The 17,985-nt window shown below is 42.8% G+C and overlaps 1 long non-coding RNA gene across 1 annotated transcript; it reads right to left on the bottom strand.

Annotated features, from left to right (window-relative positions):
- Positions 1–2,068: 2,068 nt before the first annotated feature.
- Positions 2,069–17,185, bottom strand: LOC115475670. The gene is made up of 3 exons (XR_003943080.1): positions 17,174–17,185; positions 17,039–17,045; positions 2,069–2,195 (listed from the first exon to the last, which is right to left on the bottom strand). It is a non-coding gene; the product is annotated as an uncharacterized LOC115475670 (long non-coding RNA).
- Between the last annotated feature and the right edge of the window lie 800 nt (positions 17,186–17,985).

The raw sequence follows: 17,985 nt of genomic DNA, 5'->3' as shown, positions 1-17,985 counted from the left end.
TTTTCTAAAAGTGATAGTTAGTTTGTAAATCCTTAGGTAGTTCATTCCATATTCTATATTGTACATTTTTCAGCACACCTGTAAGAAAGGCCTTTTTAAACTTTTGCCGAAAATGGACATGCAGCAAAATAAAAATTGGCGCGTGTCCCTTTTGGGTCTGAGACCTCACCACCACCCATTGACTTGGTGGTAAGGTCTCATGCATTAACCTTGCAGAAATCATCTACACGCGTAGAATGACGATTACCGCCCGATAGCCAGGCAGTAACTCCAAATTGACGTGCATTGGGCCAATGCAGGTGGCACATTATACATGCCTTTGCGGCTTAGTAAAAGGGCCCCTTAACCCTTAGTTGCCTCAGGTATAAACTTATGGTAGATATTCAAAGTTCAGGAGAGGCTCCTGCCCAGTTAAACCCTGCCAAGCTAGCTGACCACTTATATTCACCAGCACTTAACTAGGAAGTGTTGCTGAATATCACTGCTAACCAGCCGTCCCCTAACTGTCTAGGCTGGGGGTGGAGTTAGGGCACAGTGTCAGCTTATAGCCAGTTAGCGGTGATATTCAGTCCATTAGCAAGCTAAGTAAGGACATAAACAGCTGTTCTAACTTTATGCACCAAGGCATTCTTTTAAAAAAGCCATGATAGTGTTTTTAGCATTCGCTGATTAGCATGCGCTAAATGCTAGAGACGCACATAGGAATATATGGGCATCTCTAGCATTTAGCATATGCTTATTTTTAGCGCACGCTAAAAATGCTAATGCACCTTTGTAAAAGGGGCCCCAAATTAACTGGGCACCAGTCTGAATATCGGCTAGTGCCTGGTTAGCCCAAGGAATGCATATAGATGTTGATCAACATAGGAGACAGCAGAGAGCCCTGAGGTACTCTGCACAAAATTTTCCAACTTTTAGAAAAGACTCTGGGATTCTTTTACAAAGCCGCGCTAGCGATTCCTGCGCGGCAAATGAGAGAAATGGGCTTCCTCTCATTTGCCACACTGAGAATTGGTAGCGTGGCTTTGTAAAAGAGGCCCTCTATTTCTAGTAAATGTATAGGTGTGCCTTATACTCTCATTCAGCTCCTGAGGGAACCACAAACACTTCTCTTGCAGTGGGACTCCTTCAGGACACGTGTAGGGGCATTTTCGAAAGAAACGTCCAAGTTGTGATTTGAACGTCTTTGTAAAATGTCCAAATCCAGGGGCGTGGAAAACTGTATTTTCGAAAATACCAAGGACATCCTTGGATTTGGACGTCTTTAGACGTGGACGTGGGAAGAGCCAGCATTTGTAGTTCACTGGTCCCCCTGACCTGCCAGGACACCAATCGAGCACCCTAGGGGGCACTGCAGTGGACTTCATAAATTGCTCCCAGGTACATAGCTCCCTTACTGTGTGTACTGAGCCCCCCAACCCCCCCCCCAACCCACTACCCCCATCTGTACACCACAACCATAGCCCTTACGTGTGAAGGGGGGCACCTAGATGTGGGTACAGTGGGTTTCTGGTGGGTTTTGGAGGGCTCACTGTTTCCTCCACAAACGTAACAGGTAGGGGGGGGGGGGGTATGGCCCTGGGTCTGCCTGTCTGAAGTGCACTGCACCCACTAAAACTGCTCCAGGGACCTGCATGCACTGTCATGGACCTGAGTATGACATCTGAGGCTGGCCCAAAATATTTTTAAAGATGATTTTTGAGGGTGGGAGGGGTTAGTGACCACTGGGGGAGTAACGGGAGGTCATCTCCGATTCCCTCCAGTGGACATCTGGTCATTTCGGGCACCTTTTTGTGCCTTATTTGTAAAAAAAAACATGTCCAGATGAAAACGACCAAGTTTTACTTTAGGATGTGCCCTGCTTTTTTCGATTATGGCTCAAAGTGCCAAGTGTTAGGCATGCCCAAGTCCCGCCTTCACCACGCCTCTGACACGCCCCCTTGAAATTTGGACATCCTTGCGATGTCCAAAATCCTAATATGGTATATGGTCTAAATTTATACCACAATTCATAACATACAGCATAGCGGTTCACAATAAAACAAATCCTTAAAAAGAAAAGAACTCCAGTGTTAGACAGGATAGAAAAATAAGAATAACATCATTCATACCGAAAGACAATTTAAAAGAAATAAGTATTATGCACATGCAGTCAGAACAAAGCATAGTTCACAGGTGCCCAGTGCCAGACAATGCTCAATGAATGTCTCCGAATGCAGCTTTAAATAAATAGGTCTTAAAGGCCGCTTTAAATTTAGGGAATGATAATTCAAGACGAAGCGTGGATGATAATTTCCATAGAGTTGGAACCACACAGTAAAAGGCCAATTGTCTTGTGGAATCTAATCTTGCAGAGGACGGCGAAGGAATGTCTAATCATTGATCATTCAGGGGTCCTTTTACAAAGGCGTGCTAGCGTTTTTAGTGCTTGCATTAAATATGCGCGCACTAAACGCTAGAGATGCCCATATATTCCTGTGGACGTCTCTAGTGTTTAGCGTGTGCTAATCATTAGCATTCACTAAAAACACTAGTACGCCTTTGTAAAAGAACCCCTCAATGACCTAAGAAGTCTAGGAGGTGCATAGTGAACTTTTACAGTAGACAGATATGACAGAATTCCTGTGGAATGCTAACACATGCTCCAAAAAGAAGAGGTTAAGGGGCCCTTTTAGTAAACCACGTAGGCACCTACGCATGCCAAACGTGCATCAATTTTTAGTTACCACCCGGCTACCGCGTGGCCCTTGCAGTAATTTCATTTTTGACACATGTCCACTAGGCACGCCAGAAAATATTTTTCTTTTCTGGCACGCAGGCAGTGACCGGGCGGTAATTGTCATTCTACGCACGTAGACCATTACCACCCAGTTACCACGTGAGACCTTACTGCTAGGTCAATGGCTGGCGGTAAGGTCTCAGACCCAAAATGGATGTGCGGAAATTTTTATTTTGCCGCACGTCTATTTTCAGCAAAAATTTTAAAGAGGCATTTTTTACAGGTGCACTGAAAAATGATTCTGTGTGCACCCAAAGCACACATCTACACTATCGCAGGCCATTTTTCAGCACACCTTAGTAAAAGGACCCCTTGGTTCTCTCCAATCTAGATTTATATAGTAAAGTGTGTCACCTCAGACAAATGAATACTTGGTAAACAATATGTCTCATTACACCCCCATCTTATGCTAGCAAGTAATGGTCAGCCCACTAAACACTAGTTTTATCTAAGCAGCTGCCAAGGTGGTTATGTGAAAGTAGATTATTGCAACATCTTTATTTGGTTTGGAGATGTACACAGAAGCAAATTAATTGACATGTAACTGGGTGGCTGCCTTTAAGGGGTCATATGGATTTTCCAGTAAGGTTTTTCAAAGTTGGGGAAAGAAAGGATTAGGGAAAGTAAAACAGTTGGTTGATGCTGAAGGAAAGGTATTACCTTATATAAGAATTAAAGAAATCTATTGGCTGAGACCTGCAGACCAATATGCATATATGCAGGTGGCACATTATATATCATTCGCTCTCAGAGGAAGCAAGAGAGCAGGTGGAAGAGATTTTTTTTTTATTATCCAATGACAGATGTATTAAGATATCTCTTACGTATAAAATGTTGAGGGCAGATCAACCACCCACTAATTTAGACAATTGGGCACGAGTTTGGACAAGAGACTTGAGAGAAGAAATCACTATGAACCTATTACAGCATTTAGCATTAACTCCACCTACAACATTAATTGCTAGCCTGAAGGAACAAAATTATAAATTTTATAGATACAAATCAACTTATGCTTCCAGCTTTTCTTGCATAAGTACACAACTATGGAATGCCCTGCCCAAAACCTTGAAATCTATCCACAACCATCTTATCTTCAGGAAGTCATTGAAAACCGTCTTATTTAAGAAAGCCTACCCCTCAGACCCAAATTAACGTTCTACTTCATGCGACACAGCAATACTATGGACTGTATTACCCTTCTATCACCACCCCCTCTTTATTTCACTGTTGCTTTATACTTATGTTACTTATATGCTTCTACTTTATATTGTATTTGTATGTTACCGAACTGGAGCCTGCCTCCAGGGTATTGTGTAAGCCACATTGAACCTGCAACTAAGTGGGAAAATGTGGGGTATAAATGTGTTAAATAAATAAATAAATAAATAAATATTTTGGGCTTATATTTCTCCCCACAGAGCACAAAAACTGAGAATTGCTCACCAAGCTTTCTTTCTCGCTGCACCAGCCCTCTGGAATTCCATGCCTTTAACGCTTTATGCCAAACCTTCTTTAAAACAGTTTAAAATTGACCTAAAGACTTGGCTTTTCAGCCTTGCATTCACACCAGACTGAGAGTTTATTGTCCTGATCCATGAGGATTTCTATCTTACTTTGTTATTTATTTATTTATTTATTTATTTATTTTTCTTTCTTTCTGATACTCAGGTTATTTCTGCTTTACTATATTTCACTATCTGTTTCTTCGTATGATTGAGTCTACTCTTTCCTATCTGATATTGTAGTTCCTCTCAAACTTTCTTTTTATTCTAATTTTTAGATTGTACATCGCCTTGGTCTGCCAGTCAGCAAAGGTGGCACAGAAAGTAAATAAAATGAAATGAAAGGATAGATGTGTGGTGGAGCAAATGGGGCGACATTGGGCCACCTTTTTTGGACTTGCTAGATAATCCAGGTAATAAATAGAAATAAATCAAAACACAGAAAAGAAAATAAGATGATACCTTTTTTATTGGACTAACAATATATTTTTTGATTAGCTTTTGAAGGTAACCCTTCTTCTTCAGGTCAGCAATAAGCAAATGTTGACAACTATCAGAATATATAAGTAAAATACAAAAACATTCTAAAGACAGTCTCACAAGAAGAGGGTGGGGCAGGTTTGGTGAGAAACAGGGAGAGCCAATGAGCAGATGATCAAAATCCCCGTGCTATTCCAAACAGTGCTCTAAAAATAGCGCTGGAACAGCGCAGGGCTTTACTGCCCCTATGATCAGAGATAATTGCATGCAAATTTAAGCATGCTATTCTCTCTGATGATAAGTGTAGGAGGATTGTGCCTGAGCATGTGCTCAGGCACAACCCTCCCACACTTGTTTGACAGACCTCCAGCCCCCGTTTCACTTGGCTCAGGGTGTGGGTAATTGGGGTCTGGTGGTCCCATGGACCTCCAGCCCCCGTGTTTGACAGGTCTGGGCTGTTGACAACCCAGACCTGTCAAACAAGTGTGGGAGGCACTTCTACCCTATGATCAGAGAAAATAGCATGCTTAAATTTGCCTGCCAGCCCTTTCCCCTGGGAAGTCGTAGAAACTGCAATCGGGCTACTGTATGGGTCCCGCCAGGCAAGATCGCCTGCACGGCCTGCCCGACGCCTGCCTTACCCACCAGCACACCCCTACCTGGAAGCAGACCAAACCCCCCTCGTGCAACAACGCGGGATCTGCCAGACAAAGACCGCCTAAACCGCTCTGGACGCCCAACCATTCCGAACCGCTGTAGATGCCCCAGTTTAAACGTCCACCCATCAGCCCGCTCTGAACGCCCCAGCTCAAACCTCAGTTAAGTTTCCTGCACTGCAGGGCTTCGGGGGGAACGGTGCCGGGATGAGAGCAACGGGCGGTCGTCTGCCCAAGGCCCGGTGCACGGCGGTACAGCCTGAAGCTACTGCCTTTCCCCAATTCTTGTCTCCATCCACTGGTGCAGCCCCAGAGCTGTGGACTCCCGACGACCCGGACGTCGCACCCGAGCCCAGACCATGTGAAAGGACATCTTGAATTGACGCTCAACCAAAAAAATAAATAAAAGGAAAACACTTCTTAACACCTGTCTGTTGTTCCTGGCACTCCATTAATTTCACAAGATCTAATAGTGAGTCCTTGATGCCCGGAACACATTGAAGCCATAAGAGTCACAAAGACGCTATGCCTTGGGACAACATTCCTAACTCACTTGACTGTGAGTAAATCATTCATATTAAAAAAAAAAAAGAACCAAAGATCCAAGAGGTGAGTGGAGGAGTGGCCTAGTGGTTAGGGTGGTGGACTTTGGTCCTGGGGAACTGAGGAACTGAGTTCGATTCCCACTTCAGGCACAGGCAGCTCCTTGTGACTCTGGGCAAGTCACTTAACCCTCTATTGCCCCATGTAAGCCGCATTGAGCCTGCCATGAGTGGGAAAGCGCGGGGTACAAATGTAACAAAAATAAAATAAGCCCTATCAAGCACCCTGTAGAACGCAACCTACCAGGAACCCAAACTGATCTACCACCAAAATGAATACCTTCAAATTACTACTAGTAATTTACTCCTTATCACTGATCCACCTAACACTAACTACCCCACTTGCAGAAAGCAACATAATGCCCATACTACACCATCCCCAAAGACTGACCACACACACACTCTGCCTCATCAAACCGACCACAACCAAAACGAAGAACATCAACATGCAGACAACCCCAACACAAGGGAAAGAACCCCCACAACAAACCCACAATAACAAAGAAGCGACAACTAAAAAAAAATCCACATAACACCAAATATAGCCGACCCATACCAAAAAATTCAAATCGGCTACATCAACGCCAGATCCGTAGTAAACAAAACAACATTACTAACAGACTGGATCATGTCAGAAAACCTTGATCTACTCTTCATCAATGAAACCTGGATCCATGACCAAAAGGTCCCCATAATCCTAGATCTTTGCCCCCCAGGATACAAAATCGTTCACTGGACCAGAAAGGAAAAGCGAGGCAGAGGTATAGCATTAATCTATCGATCCCAGTTTACCATCAAAACCATTGCCGAGTCCATAACTCCCCAACTTGAAAATGCCTCAATCAGAATCCACAACAAAACCCTGACTGATCACCTGAGCTCTGTCCTGTTTTACAGACCACCAGGAAACTGGAACAAAGGCCAGACTATCTTAACTGACTTCATTTCAAACACATGTGCGACCAACTCCAACATTTTTATACTAGGAGACATCAACCTTCACCTAGAAGACCCAAACTCCACTAATGCACGAGAATGTAAGGAATTCCTCCATTCATGGGACCTCACATGGCTACAAACGCAACCAACCCATGTCAAAGGGCACACCCTGGACCTCATCTCACACAAACTACAAACAGACCAGAACCTACTTATAACAGATATCAAATGGTCAGAAACATCATGGACCGATCACTACAAACTAAACTTATCACTAAAATGGTGGAATCACCTGCAGTATGTCACTACAAGGGGGATTCTCTCTGTGGCTTCCTTCTCTTTCCTCATCCTCAAATGTGGTAAAAATCATTCAGTGTAAAAAGTGTGAAGAATGCTTTTGTGTTTCACTTATATATTCTGATATTTGTCAACATTTGCTTATTTCTGATCTGAAGAAGGGTTACCTTCGAAAGCTAATCACAAAATGTGTTGTTAGTCCAATAAAAAAGGTATCATCTTATTTTTCTTTTCTATGTTTTGATTTATTTCTATTTATTACCTTTAAAAGTGGACTGACATGGTTACCACACCACTTTTCTCTAATTAATCCAGAAATTTTGGAAAGATTTCTCTTTATGTGCTGTGAGTTTTAGTGCTACGAGTCTCACTCCCACAGTTATTTCTATTTGCTGATTATACCGTATTGTTATATGGTTAAGGCAGCAAATAAGGACCTACTATATTAAATGTTCATTTTGGCATGCAAAAGTATTCTACTTCAATGATTTCATAAGACACCTCAGAATGTAACACAATGGAATTATCTTCTTTATGCAGTGTTGGTTATGGAACATTGTAGAGCAGGATGGAATCACCTGCAGAGATGGATACTTTTTTTTAAAATTTGGGAACCTGCATGGCATGCCATTCCAGTTATGCTTGTAGCTGGATCTTGATGCAGTCACTTAGGTTGGGGGAAATATGTAGTAGGTGTGGTTATTTTGGAAAAGTGAAAGGCACACGGCCAATCCAAATAGGTTCATTAGTGCTCATGGGAGTTGGCACTGTTCCTTCTAAGCTGTGGCAGTTCTCCACCTACGGTCCTGCCAGTAGGGGGTGCTGTTTTGCTATCACATTTTCAATAGTAAGGGTCAGGCAAGCTCTGAGAAATCCAGGGAACCTGTCTGTCCCTAGCAATTGAAAACATAATATTGAAGTACCGCCCCAACTGGCAGCAATGCAGTTGGATGACTCCCACTCAGCTTAGAGGGAACAGTGGGAGTTGGAGGGCGGGGCAAAGGGGGTGGTATTCTGGCTGAGGGATTATAAAGGGGATAAGGGGAGATAAGTGGGGAGTGTGAAGTTAAAAATAATATTCTTTACAACAATGAAGAAATTAGTGTTAAGTTAGAAGATCTACAGGTGTGACAGGATGCAGTTTGATTAATGGGCTTTCTTTTTGCATATTCTTATAAGATATTGTTGATCTGTCATTGCATGTTGTAAATTGTTGGTGGTTAATAAATACCATTAAAAATACACTGGTTAGGTGATATTCATCTTATGACAGTCAGTGTTCTATATTAAAATACTGGCTGCTGCAGACATTTCATATTCAAATATTCAGCATCAAGCTGTCCCTAGATACTGGCATTGAATATTTGGGGATTGATAAGTTGAATTTTCTGAATGCTGGTGATATTCAGAACACTACTCAGATAACTACCTAGTTACAGGTAGAACAGTCTTTTTAATGTCCTAACTTTTTCTAGTAGTTACCAGGTTAGCAGACTGAAAATCACCACTAATCCAGTTAACTCCTACCTCAACCCAGACTCCAACCCTGGACCACCCCAGCACTAACTGGATAGTGCCAAGGTGGTCTGAACAGATATTCATTAAGTATAACAGCAGATGGGAGAGTCAAAGCACACACAACAATAAAAGAACAAAAAAGCACCAAAGATCATTCAAGTTTGGAATAGTCTAGAGTCTTTTATTGGTAAACCCGACACGGGCCATGTTTCAGCAAAATGCCTGTATCATGGATCAATGCAATTAATCTATCCTCCCCAATATTCAAAACCATTTAACTGGCCAGGAATGGCACCTGGCTGATTAAATGGTAGATAGCTGACTATCTGGCAATATTCAGCGGGGGATAACTCTATCTCCCGCAGAATATTGACAGTTAGCAGCTGGCAGATAACCAGTTGTATTGCCTGATATAACCAGCTACCTGCTGATTTTTAAAGCCAGTTTAGTGGCCATATTTGGCAGTGTGAAAATGTGGGATATCTTTGACTGGTTTAAAGATAACCAACTAGTGCTGAATATTGGTTTAGCTGGTTATCTTTAAACCAGCCAAAAATAATCTGGATATTCAGTGCTGGTCACTGGAGATGGCCCGTCATTGAATATCTGGGCTTAATGGTGACCTTGGGAGTTAGCCGGTCTAACTCCCATGGTCTGAATATCGGCCAATATATGTCTGAGATAATAACTGTATACAACACTCATCTTTTTGTTTGGTGCCAATTTCAGGATGCCAGCTTGTGATGACGTATGTTTTTTTAGTGACATATTTTGCATCAGCCTTGGTTCGCTGACTGTATGAATTACGAGTGTTTTATGTGGTATTATCTCAGACATGTAGATTCATTCCATTGACCCATAATGCAAGCATTGCGCCGAAACATGGCTCATGTTGAGTCTACCAATAAAGGACTATTCCAAGCGTGAACAGCCCTTGGTGCTTAGCTGATTAAGTGCAACTGAATATCTGGTTAGGAGCGATCAGCATAACTTAACTGTGTAGAAGCCGCTTCCAGCTGGTTAACTCACACTGAATATTGAGCCCTATATCAACAGGCTCACTTTTACACACATTAAGCTGTGTCCATCTATACGCCCACTAATTTGAGGACTGAAGGTTGTTTGACTGGCCCATAGCCATCCATGAGATGGATTTGCAGGCCCTACCTCCATTATATGCAAATTTATCTCATGCATATTCATTGTGGGCATCCTGAAAACCTGACTGGCTAGGTGTGTCCTTAGGGCTGGGTTGAGAGCCCCTGCTCTAGAGAAACTCTCAGGTTGCCATTAGATATCTTGATCATCTCCAGGTTGTTCTCTGATTGCCCTGGCTAGTATTCCATTTCTGTCTAACTGTCCAAAGTTTTGTTATAGCTCTCTAGAACTGCAAACAAAACTTTCTTGCAAAATTGAATATTGAAACTATTGAAGGATCTATGTGTTTGTGGTAAGGACCCCAAATTTCTCTTAGGTTGGTAAATGTAACTCAACATGCCTCAGTCAAACTTTATTTTCAGTGGTTTCGTCTCTGTGACAGCAACACTGTGTTCTCTCTGTGCAAGGCTCAGACATGCACCCTCTCTCTTTCCCAGAATGAACTTTACATTGTTCTCTAATGCAATAAATTCTGCTTTTTATTGTTTGCCTATCACCAAGCAGTCAAGAAGGATTTTCCCTTCTGGGTGGATCCTCATTCCTCCAAAAGCTATAATCATTGTGTTTGTGGGTCCTATTTTGCTGTCAGCACTAAACTGCTTGATCTATCTTAAAAGTAAGATGTTAATCTCCATCCTAGTGTCTGACTTGAAATGAATAGGTTTATTGTCTCCATACAAGACTTCTTTCTCTTCCTTCCTGTTTTCCACTGCTAGTTGACAGCCCCAACAAACAAGAAGTAAGTGCTGGTATCTTGGACGCTCCTCTGCTTTGCTGCACTAAAACAAACTTTTGAAAATGATTTCTAGGAGCATTTCACCCAAATGATAGTGCCTATTGGGGAGGGTTCATTCATCCTTCCATTTGTCCATTCATATGCATATATACAGTGGTGGAAATAAGTATTTGATCCCTTGCTGATTTTGTAAGTTTGCCCACTGACAAAGACATGAGCAGCCCATAATTGAAGGGTAGGTTATTAGTAACAGTGAGAGATAGCACATCACAAATTAAATCCGGAAAATCACATTGTGGAAAGTATATGAATTTATTTGCATTCTGCAGAGGGAAATAAGTATTTAATCCCTCTGGCAAACAAGACCTAATACTTGGTGGCAAAACCCTTGTTGGCAAGCACAGCGGTCAGACATCTTCTGTAGTTGATGATGAGGTTTGCACACATGTCAGGAGGAATTTTGGTCCACTCCTCTTTGCAGATCATCTCTAAATCATTAAGAGTTCTGGGCTGTCGCTTGGCAACTCGCAGCTTCAGCTCCCTCCATAAGTTTTCAATGGGATTAAGGTCTGGTGACTGGCTAGGCCACTCCATGACCCTAATGTGCTTCTTCCTGAGCCACTCCTTTGTTGCCTTGGCTGTATGTTTTGGGTCATTGTCGTGCTGGAAGACCCAGCCACGACCCATTTTTAAGGCCATGGCGGAGGGAAGGAGGTTGTCACTCAGAATTGTACGGTACATGGCCCCATCCATTCTCCCATTGATGCGGTGAAGTAGTCCTGTGCCCTTAGCAGAGAAACACCCCCAAAACATAACATTTCCACCTCCATGCTTGACAGTGGGGACGGTGTTCTTTGGGTCATAGGCAGCATTTCTCTTCCTCCAAACACGGCGAGTTGAGTTCATGCCAAAGAGCTCAATTTTTGTCTCATCTGACCACAGCACCTTCTCCCAATCACTCTCGGCATCATCCAGGTGTTCACTGGCAAACTTCAGACGTCACATGTGCCTTCCGGAGCAGGGGGACCTTGCGGGCACTGCAGGATTGCAATCCGTTATGTCGTAATGTGTTACCAATGGTTTTCGTGGTGACAGTGGTCCCAGCTGCCTTGAGATCATTGACAAGTTCCCCCCTTGTAGTTGTAGGCTGATTTCTAACCTTCCTCATGATCAAGGATATCCCACGAGGTGAGATTTTGCGTGGAGCCCCAGATCTTTGTCGATTGACAGTCATTTTGTACTTCTTCCATTTTCTTACTATGGCACCAACAGTTGTCTCCTTCTCGCCCAGCATCTTACTGATGGTTTTGTAGCCCATTCCAGCCTTGTGCAGGTGTATGATCTTGTCCCTGACATCCTTAGACAGCTCCTTGCTCTTGGCCATTTTGTAGAGGTTAGAGTCTGACTGATTCACTGAGTCTGTGGACAGGTGTCTTTCATACAGGTGACCATTGCCGACAGCTGTCTGTCATGCAGGTAACAAGTTGATTTGGAGCATCTACCTGGTCTGTAGGGGCCAGATCTCTTACTGGTTGGTGGGGGATCAAATACTTATTTCCCTCTGCAGAATGCAAATAAATTCATATACTTTCCACAATGTGATTTTCCGGATTTAATTTGTGATGTGCTATCTCTCACTGTTACCAATAACCTACCCTTCAATTATGGGCTGCTCATGTCTTTGTCAGTGGGCAAACTTACAAAATCAGCAAGGGATCAAATACTTATTTCCACCACTGTAAGCATAGCCATAATGGGGAAGACTGATGGTCCATCTAGCCCAGTATCCTGCTTCCATCAGTGACCAATCCAGGTCACAAGTACCTGGCAGAATCCCAAATAGTAACAAGGTTCCATGCTACTAATCCCAGGGACAGTGATAGATTTCTCTATTTTTATCTCAATAGTAGACTATGGCCTTTTCCTCCAGGAGCTTGTTCAAACCCTTTTTAAACCCAAATATGTTAACCTCTGTTACGACATCCTCTGGTAACAAGTTCCAAAGCTTAACTATTTGTTGAGTGAAAAATTGTTTCCTCTTATTCATTTTAAAAGTATCAGCATGTAACTTCATTGAATGTCTCTAGTCTTAGTACTTTTTCAAAGAACAAACAATCGATTCGCGTTTACCCGTTCTATACCACTCAGAATTTTGTAGACGTCTATCATATTACCCCTCAGCCATCTCTTTTCCAAGCTGAAGAGCCCTAGCCTCTTAAACCTTTCCTCATATGAGAGGAGTTCCTTTCCTTTAATCATTTTGGTTACCTTCTCTGAACTTTCTCTAATTCCACTATATCTTTTTCGAGATACGGTGACCAGAATTGCAAACAAGGTGAGGTCACACCATGGAGTGACACAGAGGCATTATAGTATTCTTTATCTTCATTTTCTATCTATTTCCTAATAATTCCCAGCATTCTTTTTGCTTTTTTTAGCTGCCGCCATACACAGGACAGAAGATTTCAGCATATTGTCCATGATGACACCTAGATTTTGTTTTTTGGGTGCTGATTCCTAAGATGGAACCTAACATCAGTTAACTTTGATTTAGAATATTTTCCCAATGTACATCATTTTGCATTTGCCCAAATTAAATTTCATTTGCCATTTGAATGCCCAGTCTTCCTGCAATTATTCACAGTCTACATGTGTTTTAACAACTTTGAATAGTTTTGTGTTATCTGCAAATTTAATCACCTCACTCATCATTCATATTTTCTAGATCATCTATAAATATGTTAAATAGTGCTGGTTCTACTACAGATGCCTGGTGTCACTCCACTATTCGCCCTTCTCTACTAAGAGAAATGGCCATTTAACCTTACCCTCTGTTTTCTATCCATTAACCAGCTCCTAATGCACAAAAAAGTATTGCCTCCTATCTCATGGGTTTTTAATTTCCTCAGGACTCTCTCATGAGCAGCATTTTTCAACCAGTGTGCTTTGGCTGCTCCCCAGGTGTGCCGTGGAGTCCAGGAATGTCATAGGTGTTGCACGATTTACCTCACTGTCTTCCTCTTCGGGTCTCTCTCCTCTCTGCCACAATTCTACAAACTTTGTGGTTGTTGGCAGGTATTAGAACAGACCTTCCTCTGGCCAAGCCCAGGTTCCTTCCTTCTGATGCGTCTTCCTTTTGCTGCATGGGAGGGATGCAGCAAAGGGAAAGCCTCCGGAGGGCCAGAAGATGGCCTGTTCTAACAGCTACAGAGAGGAGAGGAGGTAGGTAGGAAAAGATATTATACCTGCAGGAGAGGAGCGACAGGCTGCACATATAGGGAAGGGAAGAGGGGAGACAGACTGCACATATAGGGAAGGGAAGGGGAGACAGGCTGCACATATAGGGAAGGGAAGGGGGAGACAGGCTGCACATAAAGGGAAGGGAAGAGGGGAGGCATGCTGCACATGAAGGGAAGTGAAAGGGAAAACAAGATAGATTTGAGAAGGAGGCAGAGAAATTGAACATGAAACATCAGTACCAAACAGACATAGGACAGGAGGTAACATAGGTGAGAAAGAAAAATAGCAAATGGAAAGGAGACTCTGGAAACAGAGTTAAGAACACAGACAAAGGAAAGCAGATTCGGAACAAGAATGATTCTATTATTCTAGCATTCTTTTGTTGTTATTACATTGTATTCACATAAGTTTCTGTCTTTATAAGTAATGTAACTTGGATTTGTTATCAAATCCTTTTAATGTGAGCCACATTGAAACCGAACTTGTGTGGGATGTGGGATTTTAATGGCATAAATAAATTTATATCTGTTGGCTTTATTTTGCACTATACAGGAGGACATGCATTTCTTTCTGTTTCTCTGGTGTTGCACAACATGCAGAGTCCAGTATCTTTGCTTTCAGTTTTTGATTGAATGTTTTTTGTGGTTCCCTATTTTGTATCAGGTGAGAGTCATGTTCTGCATCTGCAACTGTGGTGAAGGATTCTGCTGGCATGTGGTGTCTGTATAAGAATCTGTAACAGTCCATCTTGTTCCAGTTTCCGAATAGCAGGTAAATTGGTGTTCTAATATATTTCAGTAGCATAATTAAATGAAAAAAAAAACTGCTTCTGAAGGTTACAGGTATGAGTGGGAATGGAGGAGAGTATTTGCAGGGATGGAATGGATCTTAGCAGGGACAGGTGGATATCGGTCAGATTCCAGTAGTGTTCCTTGAGAATTTTTGCACCTTATAAGTGTGACGTGAGATGAAAAAGGTTGAAAATCAGTGCTCATATATTTGTTTGCACATGCACAAATGCAAATTCAGTTAGCATTAGTTTTTTTGAATTATCACAGGGCTGCAGAGAGGGGGAGCAGGGGGGCAAAGTTCCCTGAGCCCTGCCTCCAAGGGGGGGCCCGGGACCGGCAAGCTTCTTCTTGCTGCCTGCTTCCAGGTCTGTCCTCCCCTGCGCCTGCCTGCCACCCAGGACCCGGCTGATTGCAATCCTCCGGGACCTGACTCCCGGCACGGAGAGGAGCAGTAAAGAATAGACCGTGGGAGCAGGCACACAGGAAGCAGGTTGCTGGTGCCGGACCTGGGTCCCGGTCCCCCTTTGAGGAAAATACAGAAGGGTAAGGGGCTGGGTGGGCGCCATGAGTGGGGGGTGAGCATCACGAGTGGAGGGGGGCAGCTTGCGGTGGTCTGGTTCAGCCCCAGGCCCGCTATGTCTCTTGGCGGCCCTGAATTATCAGGATTGGCACTGAGGTCCAAATAGGTTGTTCTTACCTCCTGTCAGCAGGGACTTCTATGGGCTTCCAGGTCTAGGTGTCAGTCCTCTTAGTTCTCTGGACACACTTTCTGCTGATGGTTATATTATTTCCTGCCTAGAATACGCTTTGATTTCCGCATAGATATCTCAGCGCAATATATAGAACCCGGGGGATTACGGCTATGTAAATTTTGAATTTTTCCAATTGAAAAAAAAAGGGTGTTAGTTAGCTGGATGGGAGTAACAGAAACATTTTCACCTGTTGTTAACATCTTGATACAAAGAGGACATCTGTATCCTGTTTTTCTCTGATCCTTGTTTATATCAAAATTGTTTTGATTATTTTTGCCTATAAAAGGTGGGCTTTACTGATTGTAATTTGAAGAATATTTGCTCCAGGAAGGCACTCAATCCCTCTGAGCTTTCATCTTCTTCTATTTCCGGCAATATCATTATACACAAAAGTGAATAAAGCAATCGCTTTTTAATGATTTTTCAGACTTATTCTTTTTTTTTTCACAGCATACGGGGTTAAAGATAAATCAGTACAGATCCATCCTTTTCTCTATACCACATTGATACAGTCCCTGAAAGGATCCTTATATGTGATATGAGCAGAAGGAGGCAAGTGCTCAGAGGGGAGAGTTATGAGTGTTAGAAGCAAGGTGGAAGGAGACGGTGGGTAATGAGAAAGAGGGAGAGAATGAAAGACTTTGGGTAGCAAAAAGAAAATCAAAAGAAATAGGATATAAGAATGAAATAAACAAAAGAGGTAAGATTAGCAGCAACGAAAAAAGCCAAGAAAACAGAATGGATAATAGAAAAAAATGAAACTACGAAATCAAAGAAGGTGAAGAAAAATAAGAAAAGTCTAAAGAAATGAAAACCATATAACCTTTGCTTACCCAGATGAGCATCAGGGAGTTTATTTTTATAAAATTTTATAGTTTGTAAAGAGGTCATGGCTGGGAGCATCTTGAGATGGGAGGCCAACTGGCACAGAAATCCACTTTCTTGGCACTCTTTCTCAATAAGACAGGCCAGGCCAGAATTTTAGTTCTGAACCAGAAAGGTTTGCTTAAACTTGGTTTCTTTGGGCCAAAAAAACATGGGACAACTTCCAGCGTAAACTATTTACAGGCAGAAGTAACAGAAAAAAACATTTTCAAACTTACAATGTTTAGTAGTCTTCCTTTTGAACTCTATTTCTCTTAGGGGCCCTTTTACTAAGCCACAGTAAAAAGTGGCCTGCGCTAGTGTTGGCATATGAAATTGTGACTCTGGGCAAGTCACTTAACCCTCCATTGCCCCATGTAAGCCGCATTGAGCCTGCCATGAGTGGGAAAGCGCGGGGTACAAATATAACAAAAACAAAAAAATTGGCGATCCAGGGCCATTTTTTACCACAGTGAGAAAAAGGCCTTATTTAAAAATGGGGGCAGTAAATGGCCATGCGCTAATATTAAAATTAGCGCATGGCTATTTACTGCCTGAGCCCTTACTGCTACCTATTTAGAAGGCAGTAAGGGCTCATGCACTACTTGTGCGGTAATCAGGCAGTGCACGGCAATGTGGCCGCGCTGCCGATTACTGCCAGGAACGAGCCCCGTGGTAGAAAATAGAAAATTATTTTCCACTGCAGGAAACTGTGCGCACCTACTTCTGAACTACCACCGGGTGCCCGCGCTATCTCGGTGGTAGGGTCGATGTGGCATGCGCTACCCTCACTGTAGCCCTATCATGGCTTAGTAAAAGGACCCCTAAGTCTCTTTCAGTAGATAGGGCTCCCATGGACCAATGCTCAAAACCTAACACCAGCACTAGAGGTGATTAGCGCCTGACCAGTGCCAGCGTTAATGTTTGCAGAATGCTTAGAAGGGCTCTAACACAGGAAACACCATGCATTAGTGCAAATTGCATTTAAATGTAAGCAAACTGATGTAAATGAGATCATTAGCTATTCCCTCCCAATGCTCAGAGAAACAGCGCACAAAACACCCTGCCCTAACGCTGGAAACCTACTGCCAGCTCCAAAGTCATGTTGAGGGGTTAGAAGAGAGGATTTCTCGTGATTTTCCTTTTAAAATCTGCCGGTTTGTATTTTATTTGAAAGAGGAAAGAAGTCCTTGCAAACCTCTGAGAGCCGTGGTAAGGAACAAATGTGTGGGAGTATGAGCAAAACCAAAAGTGGAAGCACTCATTGGCGTCTGTTTTCTGTGCTTAAATATATGCTTTTCAAGTGAAAAGAGAAAACAATTGAAAAGCTTATATTTAAGGAGCAGAAGAACAGCGCTGATGTGTGTGTGCACTTCAGAGTTTGAATGGGCATGCGTACGAGTTTTAAGGGTCCTTTTACTAAGGTGCACCGGAAAATGGGCTGCGCTAGTGTAGGCGCGTGTTTTCTACGCACACAGATCCATTTTTCAATGCTCCTGTAAAAAAGGCCCTTTTTTATTTTTGCAAAATAAAAATTGGCACGCGTCCATTTTGGGTCTAAGACCTTACCACCAGCCACTGACTTAGCAGTAAGGTTACTCGCACTAAACATTTGGTAATCACCTATGCACGTCAAGTCGGAGTTACCGCCCAATTTTCACCGTGCGCCAG

This window comes from Microcaecilia unicolor, chromosome 8, assembly GCF_901765095.1.
Source record: "Microcaecilia unicolor chromosome 8, aMicUni1.1, whole genome shotgun sequence".
NCBI classification, from domain to species: domain Eukaryota; kingdom Metazoa; phylum Chordata; class Amphibia; order Gymnophiona; family Siphonopidae; genus Microcaecilia; species Microcaecilia unicolor.
This window is presented reverse-complemented; position numbering and strand designations above follow the sequence as displayed.